The sequence below is a fragment of the Procambarus clarkii genome, chromosome 76, assembly GCF_040958095.1.
Source record: "Procambarus clarkii isolate CNS0578487 chromosome 76, FALCON_Pclarkii_2.0, whole genome shotgun sequence".
In the NCBI taxonomy this organism is placed as follows: Eukaryota; Metazoa; Arthropoda; class Malacostraca; order Decapoda; family Cambaridae; genus Procambarus; species Procambarus clarkii.
The window spans coordinates 16,616,290-16,633,975 of record NC_091225.1 but is presented as its reverse complement, the minus strand read 5'-3'; the positions used below and the strand labels follow the sequence as shown (position 1 = coordinate 16,633,975).

The 17,686-nt window shown below is 46.3% G+C and overlaps 1 protein-coding gene and 1 non-coding gene across 4 annotated transcripts in view; one reads left to right on the top strand and one right to left on the bottom strand.

Moving 5' to 3' along the window:
- The window catches only part of LOC123771509 (carbonic anhydrase 2), a 277,143-nt gene that overhangs the window by 147,210 nt on the left and 112,247 nt on the right, over window positions 1–17,686 (top strand). The gene's annotated exons all lie outside the window — the stretch shown is intronic.
- TRNAQ-UUG (transfer RNA glutamine (anticodon UUG)) lies at window positions 17,383–17,454 on the bottom strand. Its single transcript has one exon. It is a non-coding gene; the product is annotated as a tRNA-Gln (tRNA).

Genomic DNA, 17,686 nt, shown 5'->3' with positions numbered 1-17,686 from the left:
CGCGCGTGTGAACACCAGCAACGAAGTGAGCCAAACCGGCCTGACACCCGCTCTATAAGTTCTAACTCAATACATCACTGTAACTTTCTCTCCACTATTTCCCCCGGCAGGCCGAGCCGGATGTTCCGTGTTCCTCTCCACCACCACGGAACATCCGGCCTCCGTGTTCTTCATGAACTATCCGGAGCACATCCCTCTATTTCTTCTGTAATTTCCCCTCTGGTTTAACCTGTATTTCCCCGCTTATCGTCCTGGTTCGGGCACCGAAGATTCCAACGCGTAATTTGACACAAATCATTTTGCTGTTTTTCTGGTCCATCTGGGGCGTTCCTGTGACGTCCCTGGGGCGTCCCTGGGGCGTTCCTGGGGCCGGGTAAGGTCTGGCCCTAAGCTGAAGGTTCAGGGGAAGTGAAGGCGGCCCCTGAAGTGGCTTTTGAGTGTGTTTAGAATGGGTCTTGAAGCTTAGGATAGGTCCTGACGCTTTGGATGGGTCCTGAAGCTGTCTATACCTCCTGAAACAGTGTTCTAGAGGGGCCGGGTAAGGTCTGGCCCTAAGCTGAAGATTCAGGGAAGGGAATCCGGCCCCTGAAGTGGCTTTTGAGTGTGTTTAGAATGGGTCTTGAAGCTTAGGATAGGTCCTGACGCTTTGGATGGGTCCTGAAGCTGTCTATACCTCCTGAAGCAGTGTTCAAGAGGGGTCGGGGAAGAGTAGGGATGGGGGATAGATCCTGAAGAAGCGAGGGTTGATGGTTCTAGGCTAGACCCAACCAGTCATTATGAATACCACAACAAAAAGTCGTTCTATCCTTCAGGGCCGCCGCTGACAGCTGCGTATTGTGTAATATCATTCAGTCCGGCGTTTAAACTTCAATTTTATATCTTGTTTTGTATCATGTCGAAGCTAATATAGAAAATATATGGCATCTTGGACAGGAGAAAAGGGTAGACTTGTCTATATAAAAGTCTTGAAGGCACCTATTGGGCAATACACGTAAGATGGTACTTGGGGGAAGATGATACACTGCTTCTGTGTTGTAGTTTAGGCTTTGTGACGTGTGTTTTGTGGGAGTGGTTGGGCAGGTTTGTGTGTGGAGGATGTTGTTCTTGGGCTTATGTGTGAGACGGGGATTGTATTCACGAGTTGTTTCTGACTGCACCTTACATAGATACCATCCTTCCTATTCTATCCCACGGTAGCCTTATCCACGTACACTACCCGTATCCCACCCACATTACCTTTATCCAACCCCCACCACCGCTATCCAACCAACGCTACTCCTATCCATCCAGGATTATCCCATTCAATCACCCTCACATCCAGTATCCAACCTTGAGACATTGAAAATATATGTGATATACTAAATCCAACATTATTTGAGTTTGTAAAACCATAAAATGCAGACACTGTTTTGTTCTTAAGATTCAGCTAATTTGCGCCACAAGATGGCGTATGTTTAAGGGTTGGTAACTGCTAATCTCCTTTAAAAAGCTGTTTACTTGAGACATATAAACGAGTCTACTGCAGCTGGATGTAGTGACAATGAACAACCTGGTTAGGCTTCTTGCTTCTAGCCTAGTCCAACTATCCTGCTATCCAGTAGGATAGTTGGACTAGGCTAGAAGCAAGCAGCCTAGCCGTGGCTAAAGTATCCTCAATCGACTTGAGAATGGTCCAGGACGGACCGAAACGTCGTCGTCGTCCCTTCACCTTCTAGTGTGTGGTCTGGTCAACTTAGATTTAAAAAGTATTAAGTAATGTTCTCCGAGCGCGCACTTATCGACCGTAGCGACATGTGTGTGTGATTTAGATACAGAATAATTTAGCTTATAATTTAACCTACACGCAGAGAGTAGCAGCAGCAGCCATCTTGTGTATTCAAAGCGCCAGATGTACGTAATATCGCGTCTTATCTAGCCTAGGTATTGATTAATCCGGAGGAATGCTGTTGGCGTTCGTAGCATCGGATGCTAGGATCACTAATCCGCGAACGTCACGGATTAGTGACGTTCTAATCCCCTGACGTTGAAGAATGTTATATTAGTTACAAATTGATGTTTTTTTTAACTTCCGCTCTATTTCTCCTGTGTTTTCATGTTTTAACAGTTGTTTTATGTGCATATATTTGTCTTATGAAGTTGGATATTTTCTTTTGTTCTGAAATTATGTATTTTGTGTCGTCTTGGTGTAGCCCACTTCGCTATGTGTGGACATTTTTCTTTTCATTTTAAACAAATTCCAGCATGATCTATGCATTCAGCCACACCACAATGAACAGCATACACAGTTACACACAGAAATCACAATAGCGTGATGGATCAAATGAACAAATCCACAAGGACGGGGTTCGGAACGTTGCAATTCTTTTGACCATGTCGTAGCTCAGTCGATTAAGGCAGTGTCTGGGATGCTCTCGGACGTAGGTTCGAATCCTCAGTCACGGCCCTTGTTGATTTGTTCATTTGACCATACACAGCTCTGTGTATAGAACATTATAATAGTGTTCATGAGTGCGAACAAACCTGAATGGTCCCCAGGACTATATGCAACTGAATATAGTCCTTTTAGTAGTCATAACTGTAAGCTTTTGCAGTGATGTGACTTTTTGTAGCTTTTTTCACTTCTTGTTTTAATTTTCTCTTGTTAATATTTCTATTTTACAAGTTTTACTTAAGCGCAGATGTGTAAACAAATGTGTTTATCTCGTTTTCTTTCTTTGTTTTCTTTCCTCTTTACGCGTTTTGTCTTAATTTCTTTTCGCGTCTCATCTTGCGTTTTCTCTCTCCACCTCCCCCGCCTTCTCCAAACACCTCGTGTCGAGTATTTCATTCTGCTTCAAGCCACTTTGGACATTCCCTCGTATCTAGTTTCGTAGTTTGGTAGAGAAGATAGTCTGTGAACCTCGACCCTGATAGGGGGGGAGGGGGAGTTATTAAGACAGGCTTGTTCAACCCACCACCTGACGCAACCACTTGGAGTAGTCGATACAGCCAAAGTGGTTGGGCACATTCTCGTCTCTCCATCCTATCCCAGCTCCCAGTCCTGGTTGATACCTGGTTGATGGGGTTCTAGGAGTTCTACTCCCCAAGCCCGGCCCGAGGCCAGGCTTGACTTGTGAGAGTTTGGTCCATCAGGCTGTTGCTTGGAGCGGCCCGCAGGCCCACATACCCACCACAGCCCGGTTGGTCCGGCACTCCTTGGAGGAATAAATCTAGTTTCCTCTTGAAAATGTCCACGGTTGTTCCGCCAATATTTCTTATGCTTGCTGGGAGTCCTCATATTCCTTTCAATTGGAAGTTAGACGGAGTTAGACGCGGAATCTTGCTAGACTAACTGACTGACAGACACGTAGGTATGTTAAAAGTTCCTTCATCTTGCAGGAAGGTTAGTCATACAGGGCCATGTGATCAGCATCCTGCAGTAGCAACCTTTGAGTACATGATGAGGATATCCTCAAGAATACGAGTGGATAAAGTCATTGCAAAGCTCCAGAGTAAGAAATTCCAGGAGGCCTTCACATTAGAGCAAGGAGGAGTGGTTTATACAGATATCTGTGTCAGATCTAAACAAATCATAGCTTTTGTTTAATAGTGCTTTCAGCCCCTCGAGTGTGGATAAGGGCGTCACACTAAGTATTTCCTGCCTGTGCTCACGGCTGGCAGGATATTAGTGCTAATATTATCTAATGGATTGCTGTACCTCCCTCTCACCCCCTCTCTTTACTCCTTATCTCTCTCCTCCTCTCTCTCTCTCTGCTCTACCTCCTCCTCCACAGCATCCCTCAGCATTAGCATGTCATTTCCATCTCCGTCTGAGCCGGAAGACTGCCGTCGACGACGAACCTTTCAATAAATACACACTATGAGGAATATGCAGAGCCGCTCTTTCCCGCCACTCACAACACGCGCCCCCACAACCTGGCGATTGTTTCACTGGCAGCAGGAGGAGGAGGAGGGGGCGTCGACCCCTGGGGGAGGGAGGGGGGGTGTCGACGCCTGGGGGAGAGGGGGGGGGGGTGTCGATGTCTGGGGGAGAGGGGGGGGCGTCGACCCCTGGGGGAGGGGGGTGTCGATGTCTGGGGGTGGGGGGTGTCGATGTCTGGGAGAGAGGGGGGTGTCGACGCCTGGGGGAGGGGGGTGTCGATGTCTGGGAGAGAGGGGGGCGTCGACCCCTGGGGGAGAGGGGGGGGTGTCGACGCCTGGGAGAGAGGGGGGTGTCGACGCCTGGGAGAGAGGGGGGTGTCGACGCCTGGGAGAGAGGGGGGTGTCGACGCCTGGGAGAGAGGGGGGTGTCGACGCCTGGGAGGAGCGGGGTGTCGACGCCAGGGTAGGGAGGTAAAGCCATCTATAATTTAAAGTGATACGTTTAGCGTAAATACCAATTACTGTGTTGCTTCACCTGATATGTAAGGTGTATACAGAGAACGATCACTCTGGCTCCTGTGGTCAAGAGAGCTGTTGGTGAAGAGTAGGAACACGAGCAACAGTATTATGGTAAGAAAAACTAGGAGTTCCTTAAGAGTGTCCACTAACAAGTGCCTAAATTAAGCATCTAACAAGAAAAGGCACAGTAACAAGGTCCTTGTTTCTAGTGTTACGTAAGATAGGCTTTTTATAGCGGTTCTTAAACCCGAATTCAAGATCTGTTTTGGATTTCTTACAGCGATTTTGAGTCGTGTTACCCCTAAGAGGCCTCGTAGCCTGGTGGATAGCGCGCAGGACTCGTAATTCTGTGGGTTCGATTCCCGCACGAGGCAGAAAGAAATGGGCAAAGTTTCTTTCACCCTGAATGCCCCTGTTACCTAGCAGTAAAATAGGTACCTGGGTGTTAGTCGGCTGTCACGGGCTGCTTCCTGGGGGTGGAGGCCTGGTCGAGGACCGGGCCGCGGGGACACTAAAGCCCCGAAATCATCTCAAGATAACCTGAAGAGAGCGGCCGTGCTGTCACCCAGCAGGCCTCGTCTCTCACCTCTAGACACGTAGGGGCTCGACATAGTTAATGGTCGCCACGAATTAGGTTATTTGCTCCTCGGAACGACTTTCCGCTTGGCTACGGACCTCGCTACAGGGGCTGGTGGTGGATAAGCGGATCTGCTGGCCAGGAAATTATCCATCTAGATGTCCACTTTGCTTTTTTATGCCGTATAAATGCCCAGAGAGAGAGAGAGAGAGAGTATCTGTCTCTTCTCTAGCTTTTTCGTTGTGAGGGCTAGCGGAAGGGTCTGTCGCTAGGGACAGACCTACCGTCTCAACCAACCACTTGGGCTAGACGGTAGAGCAACGGTCTCGCTTCATGCAGGTCGACGTTCAATCCCCGACCGTCCAATTGGTTGTGGCCACCATTCCTTTCCCCCCGTCCCATCCCAAATCCTTATCTTGACCCCTTCCAAGTGCTATATAGTCGTAATGACCGTGCTTTACCCTTGATAATTCCCTCCCTCCCGTCTCAAGCTCTCCGTCTCCAGCATCACGTCTTGACAGTTGAGAGGCGGGACCAAAGAGCCAGAGCTCAACCCCCGCAAACACAACTAGGTGAGTACTTGCAACAAGGAACGAAAACATTAACTTATTAACAGCGAAGGCTCTGAGAACACATTTTTTGAACCATGAATTGAAAACGAAAACGGAATGAGGGTGCAAACCCGTTCTCGCACTTGCTTAGTCAATATTGGCTTATTTAATAAGTGCATATGTGACATACTAATTGACTGTGAATATTTTAGTTTACCTTGAAAAGCTTTATAGAAAACACCGACCTCACCTAACCTTCTTAGTATGTTAAGATAAGCATCTTATTGCTTCTTATTTACAATTATTAACCTATCAACGGTATAGGTTAAGTAATAATTGTAATTAAGAAACAATAAGATGCTTATCTTAACATACTAAGAAGGTTAGGTGAGGTCGGTGTTTTCTATGAAGCCTTTCAAGGTAAACTAAAATATTCACAATTAGTATGTCACATATGCACTTATTAAAAAGCCAATATTGATTATAAGCAATTGCGAGAACGGGTTGGAGGGTTATCTTGAGATGATTTCGGGGCTTTTTAGTGTCTCCGCGGCCCGGTCCTCGACCAGGCCTCCACCCCCAGGAAGCAGCCCGTGACAGCTGACTAACACCCAGGTACCTATTTTACTGCTAGGTAACAGGGGCATAGGGTGAAAGAAACTCTGCCCAATGTTTCTCGCCGGCGCCTGGGATCGAACCCAGGACCACAGGATCACAAGTCCAGCGTGCTGTCCGCTCGGCCGACAGGCTCTCCCCAGGGTGAAAGCGCTCCTGGGGCCACCAAGAAATCCATACTCGCAGGTTGAATTGGACCACTAAACCTCAGTTCTGAACTGATGACAGAGTCTGGGACGTGAACCTTTGGCGGAAGGTGGAAGAAAATGGGTCAAAGGAGTAGGAAGAAGACGATAAAACAACAGGACGAGAGGGAGAAAACGGGAGGCAGGTGCCCACTTTCATAGGATTTTATTTAATAAATTATTTCATCCCATTTTCTTTTTGTGTCTTCCCAGTTTTCTTCCATATTATTCCCATTTTCTTCCATATTATTTCTTCCTATTTTCTTCCATATTATTTCTTCCCATTTTCTGCAATATTATTCCCATTTTCTTCCATATTATTTCTTCCCGTTTTCTGCAATATTATTCCCATTTTCTTCCATGTTATTTCTTCCCATTTTCTTCCATATTATGTCTTCCCATTTTCTTCCATATTATGTCTTCCCATTTTCTTCCATATTATGTCTTCCCATTGTCTTCCATATTATTTCTTCCCATTTTCTTCCATATTATTTCTTACCATTTTCTGCAATATTATTCCCATTTTCTTCCATATTATTCCCATTTTCTTCCATATTACAATTTCTTCAGTTTTCTTATAAACAATTCCCCTAATTTTTTGTTTACACCTCACCTTAACACCACTCTACATCCCCTCTAATTTGTTTTAACACGACCTGTTTATTTGTAATTGCATCGTCCCAACCAGTCATTACCAGTCATTACTCAGGAGGCGTCACTGGTCTCCGGTAGCGTGACCCCACATTCTAGAACATAGTTTGAGCTATCACTCAAGTGCTCAATCATCTGTCGCCACTAAATATTTTACGACTTGCTGTTGTGTGTACTGGAATATATGTGGCGCCAGTGACCTTGTGGCGCCAGCGACCTCGTTATTGTGACGCCAGCGACCTCGTTATTGTGACGCCAGCGACCTCGTTATTGTGACAACATAATAACTGTTAACCCCAGATTGTTCCTAAATTATAAAATATCTGAGGTTGTAATTACTTCACCTCGTGTCCCCTATTCAAATATATTGTTGACAATTTACTCGTTGAAATACTGCCAATTACAGGACCCTTCTGTCCTGCCATAATCACTGCCGTGATGGTCAATTACCTCTTAATATCTAGCTGATATCAGAACATGAACAATTGAAGACTGTTAACATAACACCCCCTAGAACAGGGTTATCTTGAGGTTATCTTGAGGTTATCTTGAGATGATTTTGGGACTTAGCGTCCCCGCGGCCCGGTCCTCGGTCAGGCCTCCTTTTTGTTACACCCCCCCCAGGAGTGTGTAGCAGCTGTCTGACTCCCTAGATACCTATTTCACTGCTAGGGTGAACAAGGGCATCAGGGTGAAAGAAACTGTGGCCATTTGTTTCCACCTGCACCGGGGATCGAACCCGGAACCTCAGGACTACGAATCCCTAGTGCTGTCTACCCAGCTATCAGGCCCCTTTTAAGGTAAGGGATCTTAACTACCCTCTCAGGGTAGTTAGGACAACAGTTAAATACCTGTTAACAGGCAAATGATTGATGGAAGGTATGTGGCGCCAAGAACACCTGCTTACGCAAAACCAATCCCAAGCTAGCGCCCGCGTGTCTGGGATTAATTTATCGCGATCACTTACGGTGATTGATAGTTGACGTTTAGAGTAATTAATTCCGGTTGTCGCCTGGGCGGGGGGGGGGGGGTCCTTCCCACGAGGCTTGTCTCATTCCTGACGCCTCAACTGATTCTTATAGTGGAGAGCCAAGGTGAGGTATCTCTCTCTCTCTCTCTCTCTCTCTCTCTCTCTCTCTCTCTCTCTCTCTCTCTCTCTCTCTCTCTCTCTCTCTCTCTCTCTCTCTCTCTCTCTCTCTCTCTCTCTCTTTTTCTCTCTCTCTCTCACACACACAGACTCCAGAGATAAGAGAGGGAATAGTTAACCAGGAACTACTGAAAGAGTTTGAGATTACCAGCGGGGAAGTAAGGAAGTGTTTACTAGAGTTGGATGTGACAAAGGCTATAGGCCCAGATGGAATCTCCCCTTGGATACTAAAGGAAGGAACATAAGCACTGTGCCTGCCTCTCTTCATAGTGTATAAGAAATCACTGGCAACAGGGAGATGCAGGCTGGAGTGAAAGGGTTGGTATTCCACTGGATAAGGGAGTACCTAAGCAACAGGAGACAACGAGTCAGTGTGAGGGGTGAGGTCTCAGATTGGCGTGACGTCACAAGTGGAGACGCTGGAAGACAGAAGAGTAAGGGGAGACATGATCACTACCTACAAAATCCTCAGGGGAATTGACAGGGTAGATAGGCAAGGATAAACTATTCAACACTGGTGGTACACGAACAAGGGGCCACAGGTGGAAACTGAGTACCCAAATGAGCCACAGAGACGTTAGAAAGAACTTTTTCAGTGTCAAAGTAGTTAACAGGTGGAATGCATTAGGCAGTAATGTGGTGGAGGCTGACTCCATACACAGTTTCAAATGTAGATATGATAGAGCCCAGTAGGCTCAGGAACCTGTACACCAGTTGATTGACAGTTGAGAGGCGGGACCAAAGAGCCAGAGCTGAACCCCCGCAAGCACAAATAGGTTATATTGAGATGATTTCGGGGCTTTAGTGTCCCCTCGACCAGGCCTCCACCCCCATGAAGCAGCCCGTGACAGCTGACTAACACCCAGGTACCTATTCTACTGCTAGGTAACAGGGGGCATAGGGTGACAGAAACTCTGCCCATCGTTTCTCGCCGGCGCCTGGGATCGAACCCAGGACCACAGGATCACAAGTCCAGAGTGCTGGCCGACCGGCTCCCTCTGGATAATATGTGTGAATGTCCAGCAAAATTATATGTAAATATGTACTTTTTTTAGCGGGATTATAAAATTGTGGATTAGTTAAATAAGGCATATTGAGTGCTTGCATAAAGCAGTTAAACTAGACGTGATACAGCCCCACTGGACGGGTTAATTGGCCGACAACTGACACTGTTTGTCGAGTTCCGCCTCGTTAACTCATTTTATACACCACGACACATTTTGTCTCTACTTTAATGCTGCTATTATGATACCACTTTACAAGTCCACTGCGGGCTCACCATAGCCCGTGCTACTTGCAACTTTGTTCCGGGTAGCGAATCTCAAACAACAACAACTTTTACTTAAGTGTTTGGGGAAGTTAATGTCTCACCCCCCCCCCTCCCCCCAACCAAAACCAGCAATACCCCCCACCCAAAAAAAAGAGGGATATCCCCCCTCCAAAAAAGGGGGGGTATCCCTCCACCAAAAAAGAAGAGTGTTCCCTCTCTCTCAAAAAAAAAAGATGTACTCTCCTCCCACAAAAAAAAAATAAGAATAGGAACAAGGTGATGGTGCTTGTGTAAACTTTAAGATATTGACTATCTCAGACGACCTGTCAACTATCTGTAATATCTGTACAACAGTACAACTATCTATATAGTACAACTATATTGTGCAGTGCAGTACAACTATCTATATCTATCTATCCCTGCCCGAAACGCTTTGCGTAATAGTGGCTTTAGGCATTGTATGTACTAGCTCTTATCTACCCGCCAAACACACACCGAAACTACGACGTTGGTACAACGTTCGGACAAGTTTTAACACCTCCTAACCAGTTATAACAACCAATATAGCAAGTTGTAACAACGTTCTAATACGTCATAAACACGTTAAGCCAAGATGTAACAACTTTATTACAAGTTGTAACAGGCGGAAAATAGAGACAGTTTCGGTTTGTGTTTCCAGGGTATTAATCTATCAATTTTTGTATTTATTTATTTGTATTTATAATTTGTATTTATAATTTGTATAATTAAATGCGTGTTTATACTTGTGATAAACCAACCATGTCAGCTTTCTTAAGTATTGTGTAAATAATTTTCATCTTGTGTTCGGGATGTATAAATGAGGTGACGATTGGGTGCCGGTGGCTGAGCGGACAGAACACTGCACACGTGATCCTGTGGTTCGATCCCAGGCGCCGGCGAGAAACAATGGGCAGAGTTTCTTTTATCCTGATGCCCCTGTTACCTAGCAGTAAATAGGTACCTGGGAGTTAGTCAGGTGTCACAGGCTGCTTCCTGTGGGTGGAATCCTGGTCGAGGACCGGGCCGCGGGGACACTAAAGCCCCGAAATCTTCTCAAGATAACTTAAAGATAGATCATGTATATATATATATATATATATATATATATATATATATATATATATATATATATATATATATATATATATATATATATATATATATATATATTTGAAGGATGTGAAGTACAGTGTGTAATGTTTAGATTTATGGTGGATATGAACTATGGTCTGCAGTGTTTATGTTTCTAGAGGATGTGAACGAACGTGTCCATCTTTCCTCAATCTTTGACGGCTTTGGTTACATTTATTAAACAGTTTACAAGCATGAAAACTTGCCAATCAATTGTTGTTATTGTTATAAACAGCCTCCTGGAGCTTCGGAGCTCATTAACTGTTTAATAATTGTAAACAAAGCCGCCAAAGATTGAGAAAAGATGGACAGGTTCGTAAGTACTTACGTAACTGCTTCGTGAATCTGGCCCCAGGTTCGTAAGTGCTTGCGTAACTGCTTCGTGAATCTGGCCCCAGGTTCGTAAGTGCTTGCGTAACGGCTTCGTGAATCTGGCCCCAGGTTCGTAAGTGCTTGCGTAACGGCTTCGTGAATCTGTCCCCTGAAGTGTTTGAACCAGAAAGTATAACGCATTAAGCTGTGCTCACCGCGTTCAACATCAAAGCATGAAACAGGCTGTGGAGTGTAGCAAGTATGACGAGTGTGTGGTGTGGGGAAATAGTAGGACGCTAACAGCTTCCCCTTGTCATGTTCCACCGGTCCAAATATCCCGATTCCTGTCGTCGCTTGCAACCAAGCAACGTTCCATGCGTTCCTTGATCTATTCCCTCCATCCCCCGACCCCCTTCTGTTCCCCAAGTCCCTCTGGCTATCCTGGATAGTAACGAAGGCAACTTTGCCTGGCCGCCGCGGCGTGAAGGATGGTAATGAAGAACAGTTGGCCGAGGTAACTGTTCGTGGCAGTGACATGCAGCACCAGGGGGGGAGTGGGGGAGGAGGGGGGGTGTAGCCCCCCCGAGGTAAACACACAGATGTGTCAAGTGACCATAACTGTGTGTGTGTCTCTGTCTCTGTCTCTGTCTCTCTCTCTGTTTCTGTCTCTGTGTCTCTGTCTGTCTCTCTTTCTGTTTCTGTCTCTGTGTCTCTGTCTGTCTCTCTTTCTGTCTCTGTCTCTCTCTGTCTCTCTCTCTGTCTCTCTCTCTCTTCTCTCTCCCCTCTGTCTCTCTGTGTCTCTCTCTGTGTGTCTCTCTCTCTGTCTCTCTCTCTCTGTCTCTATCTCTGTCTCTCTCTCTCTCTTCTCTCTCTCTCTGTCTGTCTCTCTCTCTCTCTCTCTCTCTCTCTCTCTCTCTCTCTCTCTCTCTCTCTCTCTCTCTCTCTCTCTCTCTCTCTCTCTCTCTCTCTCTCTCTCTCTCTCTCTCTCTCTCTCTCTGTCTCTCTCTCTCTGTCTGTCTCTCTCTGTCTCTCTCTCTCTGTCTCTCTCTCTGTCTCTCTCTCTGTCTCTCTCTCTGTCTCTCTCTCTGTCTCTCTCTCTCTCTCTCTCTCTCTCTCTCTCTCTCTCTCTCTCTCTCTCTCTCTCTCTCTCTCTCTCTCTCTCTCTCTCTCTCTCTCTCTCTGTCTCTCTCTCTGTCTCTCTCTCTGTCTCTCTCTCTGTCTCTGTCTCTGTCTCTCTCTCTCTCTCACTCTCTCACTCCGCCAATAACCCATCACGCTGGTGGTGTGCACGCTGCACTATGCAACACTGACCTTTCCGCCCCGCGCCAGCAAGACATGCACGCTATAAATGAATGCCAAAGCCATCTTCCTCTAATCTTCAAGATGTTATAAATAATAAGTGAACTACCGCTGATAAGTAGAGGAGATACATATATACACATTAGGGGGGGGGGATATGTGTACAATTCAATAGCCTAACAACCCAATTTGTTTTTCAGGCTTGAATGGTTACGAAATGTCTTTTGACGTAAATTTAATGGAATTTTCGTAGTTTTACGAAACCAAGAGTATAGGAGACGTTTTACGAAACCAGTACATCCGTGTAGCAGGCATAGGAAATGCGTAGTTACGAACAAGGTCTTAAATAGTCCCGAGGGTAAAGATCGCCTCCTCGAGGTACAGAGGCACGGATAAGGATAAAGCTTATCAGTTGTTCTCTCAAGGTTTAAGCACACAGCCTTGAACTTGAACTGGTCGGTAGAGCAAAGGCTTCGGTTTTTTTACGAGATCGGCGTTCGACTCCCACTGGTTCAAGTCTTTTTCCCAACTGCTTGTTCTATCTCACACTGGACTATACAGTATACAGGATACTCATACTGACAGCAGTGTAGCCTTATTATGCCCCCCTCGACCTGGGCTTGAGGGAGCCCCTCCATATACCACGGGCCCAGGCAAGGAGGACCCGAGTTCGAGTCGCGGGCAGGACTAAAACTCCCTATTGTGAATGATGAATATAACCTAATGATTTAGAAGATTGTTAAAGTCTACAAACCACTATACAAATATCTACTCATCACCATCATCTCTCTGCTATTCATCACCATCATCTCTCCTACTCATCACCATCATCTCTGCTACTCATCACCATCATCTCTCCTACTCATCACCATCATCTCTCCTACTCATCACCATCAACTATACTACTCATCACCATCATCTCTCCTACTGATCACCATCATCTCTCCTACTCATCACCATCATCTCTCCTACTCATCACCATCATCTCTCCTACTCATCACCATCATCTCTCCTACTCATCACCATCATCTCTCTGCTATTCATCACCATCATCTCTCCTACTCATCACCATCATCTCTCCTACTCATCACCATCATCTCTCCTACTCATCAACAACTCTATATTTTTGGGTGGTTTCTGGCGAGGGTGCATGATTAATATGATGTGAATCATCGTGATGAATTACTGTCATAGTTAGTGGGGGGTGGGGAGGGGAGGGGGGAGGGGGGGGGCAGGGGAGGGGGGAGGGGGGGGGGTAGAGCACTATGGCAGAGATTTTAATTGGTGAATCTGAACACGCCATCATGGAATGTTATTGGCTGTCGCTACTCGCCTGCTGATTGGTTGATGGCGTCGGGGGAAATTTCAATTGTAGCGTCTTTTCATTTACTCAAAATTAGAGTAAGTTTACTCTAGGACGCAGGTTCGAATCCTCGTCACGGCCCTTGTGGATTTGTTCATTTGATGCATCACGTTAGTGTGATCTCTGTGTGTGTTATCTTGAGGTTATCTTGAGATGATTTCGAGGCTTTTTTTTTTTTTTAGTGTCCCCGCGGCCCGGTCCTCGACCAGGCCTCCACCCCCAGGAAGCAGCCCGTGACAGCTGACTAACACCCAGGTACCTATTTTACTGCTAGGTAACAGGGGCATAGGGTGAAAGAAACTTTGCCCATTGTTTCTCGCCGGCGCCCGGGATCGAACCCAGGACCACAGGATCACAAGTCCAGTGTGCTGTCCGCTCGGCCGACCGGCTCCCCGGTTAGAGTAAGTTTATTTTTCTGTGTGAAATGTTATTTTATTTTATTCTCGGTTCAATATATAAATATTTCTTGAGTTCTCAAGTCTCGAAATATAAATATTTATATAATATATATAATTATATATTATATAAATTAGCTGGGTAGCCTCGGCTACCATCATCTTTTGTCCGGTCGTGATGGTCAAGTGGTTAAGGTGCCCTGTACACCAGTTGCAGGGTGCTCCTGGCAGTATGGGTTCGAGTCACTTCTGGGGTGTGAGTTTTCAGTTGCATATATACCTGGGGACCATTCAGCCTTGTTCGCATATATATATATTTAATATTTATATATATTAAAAAATATGAATATTTCGAGACTCGAGGACTCGTTATAATAGTACACTGACTCGTCCTCTTAATAGAGCGACGTATCCTGACGTATGCGTTACCTACGTCCAAAAATAGTCGTACTAGAAAATGGAAGCGGCTGACGAAATTGACGTATTTTCCCGTTTTCTGTTTTGGGTCCTCTGGTTATCTTGAGATAATTTCGGGGCTTAGCGTCCCCGCGGCCCGGTCCTCGACCAGGCCTCCATTTTGTTACCTTCCCCCCCCCCCCTCCCAGGAAGCAGCCCGTAGCAGCTGTCTAACTCCAAGGTACCTATTTACTGCTAGGTGAACAGAAGCATTAGGATGAAAGAAACTGCCTATTTGTTTCCCGATCGTGTGCGTCTCCTAGGGCAAGGGATCAATGGGTAAGGGGTTCCGAGGGAAGAGTTCACAAGGAAAGGGTTTGACCCATTAAATGCTTCCACAAGACAAAAGATTACCATTGTATCAGACGTCCTTAACGTTAATGAAGAAGTTCAGTCAAGATGTGTCCCGTCTGAGGCCTGGACCACTGTAGGAGGGGGGAGGGGGGCGGGGAGGGGGCGGGGAGTGGGGGGAGGTCGGGGGGAGTGGGAGGAGGGGGCGGGGAGTGTTGGGGGGGGGGGGGATCAGGGAGATGCTGTTGTTGTTATAGATTCAGCTACTGGGAACAAAAAGTTTCAAGTAGCACGGGCTATGGTGATCCCGTAGTGGATTTACCTGGCACAGGAGCTGGGCTGTAACATGTGAAATGCAACTTGTATCAGGGAGAGGAAGTGTGTGTGTTAGTATCGCAATGAGGATATTAACTTAATTAAGGCAGCGTCAGGGATCCTCTGGTACGTAAGTTCGAACCCTCGTCACGGCCCTTGTGGATTTGTTCAAGGATAAGAAGGGAGAGAGAAGGGATAGAGGAGCAAGGGGTCTGGTGAAGATATAGGGGGGAAGAGAAAGTCACTGAAAGTACATCCTTCCAGTATCTTTGTCTATCCTTATGAACAAATTCACAAGGGCCGTAACGAGGATTCGAACCTGCGTCCGAGAGCATCCTAGATGCTGCCTTAATCGACTGAGCTACGACATGGTAAAAGAATTGTAACCAAAAGTTCTACTGAACTTATTTGGATCCTGCAGCCTATCCTTATATGCCCTGCGTGGCTCTGATGGTGTCTGGCTGGAGTGGAGTGGTGTAGTGTGGAGTGGTGGGGTGTGGTGTGTGGTTGAGGTGGTCGAGCAGCACACTAAAACAAGGTGGAGTTGGAGAGAGAATGCCCCGCACATCACCTGTGCCAGGTAAGTCCACTACGGGCTCACCATAGCCCGTGCTACTTGCCCCGCCCCTGTAAAACTTCCTCCTACATGGAACTTGTTCCGAGTAGCTGAATCTATAACAACAACAACAACAACAAGGTCACTAGAGCAGCAAGGAGGAGCTCTAATGGTTGTCTCCTCGTCTTACAGGTGAGACAACTTCCCGGGCGGGTTTTCCTGAAGCCAAAGTTACCCCAGCTGAGTCTTGCCACAATAGTCGCTACTCCACGCGGATCAGGTTTTTGGTGCAGTTTTCTCTGTTTAGTGTCTGTGTTTTTTTATATTTTTTTGGGGTAGCGTTTTATCAATTTAAATCTGTTTTTTGAGGGGGGGGGGGGACTGTTTTTTGGTTTGCACCTTATTTGTACCGGGTTTATGGGTGATGTTTTTTATTAAAATCTTATTTTTATCGGATTTTGTTGGATTACTTAGTGATGTTGAGATAGATTGGCTCTTGTGGGATTAGCAGCAGCAGGAGGAGGAAGGGAAAAGCTTGTACAGATAATTTATAGTGATTTTGCATTTTCAATGATGCTTTTGTGTGTGGTGTTAATTTTCTCAAATGCTATATAATGTCGTGATCTGGGTTAGGATAGATTAGGTTGGGATTGGTTATATCACCATAGGATAGACTATATCTTAGGTTAGATTAGGGTAGTTTGGTTAGACACACAAGGCAAGACATGCATAAATATCAACAGACTGACAGAGACAGAGAGAGAGAGAGAGAGAGCGAGAGAGAGAGAGAGAGAGAGAGAGAGAGAGAGAGAGAGAGAGAGAGAGAGAGAGAGAGAGAGAGAGAGAGAGAGAGAAGAGGGGGGAAGGGGGAAGAGCATCCTGGTCCTCTCATCAACTAGCCTGCTAATGTAACGAGCACAAAAGGGCACCTCAAAGCTACTTCAATCTCTTCCACACAAACGTTTTAAATCCGGACGGCTAAACAGGATTTAGGTCAAACGCCCATGACCTTATAAACGGGTTTCTCCACAAATCCCGCACAAACGTTTCAGCTTAGGCTACCGTAAATACTTTATCGTAAAATGTTGTGATACTGAAAACGTTCAGTTTTCGTACCAGAATCGTCCTTAAAAAGCTTTAACCTAGACCTTTAACCTAGGGGAGCCGGTCGGCCGAGCGGACAGCACGCTGGATTTGTGATCCTGTGGTCCTGGGTTCGATCCCAGGCGCCGGCGAGAAACAATGGGCAGAGTTTCTTTCACCCTATGCCCCTGTTACCTAGCAGTAAAATAGGTACCTGGGTGTTAGTCAGCTGTCACGGGCTGCTTCCTGGGGGTGGAGGCCTGGTCGAGGACCGGGCCGCGGGGACACTAAAGCCCCGAAATCATCTCAAGATCTCAAGATAACCTCAAGACCTTGAACGCCTTGCCTTAAAATATGATCTTAAACCCGGTTTAGTTATAAAAGGTCATAGGAATGTGATTTTTACATATAATGTGTTGGTGTGATGTTAGGTTCCAGCTCCTGTCCCCCAAAGTCACCCTTTAGACTCCTAGACCCTCTAAAAGGCTCACGAATTTACCTCTGAATCAATAATAATTATAACCCAAACTAGAACAACAATAAATACTTTGGTATTAAGCAAGGTTGTTAATTTAATAAGATTCAAACATGACATTTCAGGTCAGAACATTGTTTAGGAACTTCTATAAGACGTTTACAATAACAACTTCAGCTTGAGGAGTTTGGGAGGTCCTAAACTATACAATAATTGTAAACAAAGCCGCAGGGATAGAGGGAAGATGTACAGGTTTCGTAATTCATAAATCAACTGGTCATTGGAGATGTGGTAAGGACATATGAGGCCAGGTCCCGCCGAGACTCGAACTCGGGTCGCTGGATTCAAAGTCCAGAGTGATAGCCATTACACCACGGGGCCGTGGTGGGTGTCCAGGCTCGCTCTGACCATGTGAAACTTGTTGGTTCATTGGGTTTATTATGGACCCCATACCCATCTTGTTGTGGGGGGGGGGGGGGTGGACCCCATACCCATCTTGTGGGAGGGGGGTGGACCCCATACCCATCTTGTGGGAGGGGGTGGACCCCATACCCATCTCGTGGGAGGGGGGTGGACCCCATACCCATCTTGTGGGAGGGGGTGTGGACCCCAT